Source organism: Poromitra crassiceps (genome assembly GCF_964638095.1).
Source record: "Poromitra crassiceps genome assembly, chromosome: 30".
Lineage (NCBI taxonomy): Eukaryota > Metazoa > Chordata > Actinopteri > Beryciformes > Melamphaidae > Poromitra > Poromitra crassiceps.
The window spans coordinates 4363180-4366034 of NC_139652.1; positions in this window are offsets into that span (position 1 = coordinate 4363180).

Consider the following 2855-nt stretch of genomic DNA (forward strand, 5'->3'; position numbering starts at 1 on the left):
ACTTCCTGTATCCTCATTCCTCAGCTGTTTCTATTGTCATATTTGTCAAATCTGCCTCTGCTCTGTCTTTCTCTACAGATTACTGCCAGTGGCTATAATTACACACACACACACACGCACACACACGCGCACACACACACACACACACACACACGGAGCCCAGCTCTCTGTTGGTTTATGAATAATTGAATGAACTTTTAAAATCCCCAATTAATCCTCGCAGCAGGTGAGAGGAAGTCACCTGGTGGTCGATACATTAGTGACACTGACATTTGTGTCAGCAGGCAGGAGGGGGACGTCAGACTGATAGCCATCAGGGACAAGACAGGGGCAGAGGCTGCATGTCACTATTTTAGTTTCCACAGGTGATCATCAGAGACGATTGGAACATCGGGAAACACTGCAATGTGTAATTTAGGGGAAATGGTCAAAATGTCTGCAGTGCAGGGATGTAATAGACCCTTCTCACGGGGGCCATGTTGTGTCACAAAGGCAGGGTAAACACAGGTGCAAGCAAAACACTAATGAGGGTTTCCATGATTGGAATTTGGAAACCCTCATTAGTGTTCTAACACCACCGTAACAACAAGCAGGCGGTACCACTACCTACACCTACACCTACCTACACCTACACCACTACCTACACCTACACCTACCTACACCTACACCACTACCTACACTTACACCACTACCTACACCTACCTACACCTACACCACTACCTACACCACTACCTACACCACTACCTACACCTACCTACACCACTACCTACACCTACACCTACCTACACCTACACCTACCTACACCTACACCACTACCTACACCACTACCTACACCTACCTACACCTACACCACTACCTACACCTACCTACACCTACACCACTACCTACACCTACACCTACCTACACCTACACCTACCTACACCTACACCACTACCTACACCACTACCTACACCTACACCTACCTACACCACTACCTACACTTACACCACTACCTACACCTACCTACACCTACACCACTACCTACACCACTACCTACACCTACCTACACTTACACCACTACCTACACCTACCTACACCACTACCTACACCTACACACACCACTACCTACACCTACCTACACCTACACCACTACCTACACCTACCTACACCACTACCTACACCTACACCTACACACACCTACACCACTACCTACACCTACACCTACCTACACCTACACCACTACCTACACTTACACCTACACCTACCTACACCTACACCTACCTACACCTACATACACCACTACCTACCTACACCTACACCACTACCTACACCTACACCTACCTACACCTACACCTACCTACACCACTACCTACACCTACACCTACCTACACCTACACCACTACCTACACCTACACCTACCTACACCACTACCTACACCTACACCACTACCTACACCTACACCACTACCTACACCTACCTACACCACTACCTACACCTACACCTACCTACACCACTACCTACACCTACACCACTACCTACACCTACACCTACTGTACCTACACCACTACCTACACCTACACCACTACCTACACCTACACCACTACCTACACCTACACCTACCTACACCTACACCTACCTACACCACTACCTACACCTACACCTACCTACACCTACATCTACCTACACCACTACCTACCTACACCACTACCTACACCTACACCACTACCTACACCTACACCTACCTACACCTACACCTACCTACACCACTACCTACACCTACACCTACCTACACCTACACCTACCTACACCACTACCTACACCTACACCTACCTACACCTACACCTACCTACACCTACACCTACCTACACCACTACCTACACCTACACCTACCTACACCTACACCTACCTACACCTACACCTACCTACACCACTACCTACACCTACACCTACCTACACCTACACCTACCTACACCTACATCTACCTACACCACTACCTACACCGGCCACAAGCAGCTCAACAAGCGGCCAATGGATTTCAAAGCGTGACTCATCTGGTGAACAAGTGAACCCGTTGGTCAGTTCAGTCACACTGACGTTTTGAGCCCGGTCAAGTGGCTGCAGCAGCAGTAATAATAATAATAATGATTGGATTTATATAGCGCCTTTCCAAGGCTCAAAGCGCTGACACAGGATGATTATTATTCGTTCACACCATTCGTACCGGTGGTTCAGAAGCGTGGCAGCCACACATTGGCGCTCAACGGCCCCTCCGAACCACCATCATTCATGTCTACATTCATACCAATCATACCATTCATGTCTACATTCATACCAATCATACCAATCATACGAGGCAAGGAGGGTTAAGTGTCTTGCCCAGGGACACAACGATTAACAGCTGGGAGGGAGCGGGGATCGAACCGCCAACCCTTGCGTCATTGGCCGACCCGCTCTACCTCCTGAGCTAAAGCCGCGCCCAGTAGTGGGCTTAGCTAACGTAGCTAACGGCAAGATAACTGTTTAACATGCAGGTGTGTTGTTGCAGCGCTCTGTAATGCATCATCAGTAATGTTGGATTAGTTCCCGCCGCCTACGTCGACCAGCCAATCAGGCATCCTGCACAGTATCTGTCCTGAATAACCACCAGTGGGCGACGTGCGGTCAGACCCACAATGAAGAGTGCTGACAACCGCCATTCATATGGGGCTGGATACCAAGCTAGGGGAGCACCACATTTCTTGGCAACACTTGCTCTACTCTGCCTCTGATTTGTTGTCGTGGTTCTGTGCTGTTATCCCATTGGCACAATGGAGGCATTTTCTGGCCAAAATGGCAGCAGTGCTGTTATGAAGAAAGCACCCGAGTTTCAGCTCTCG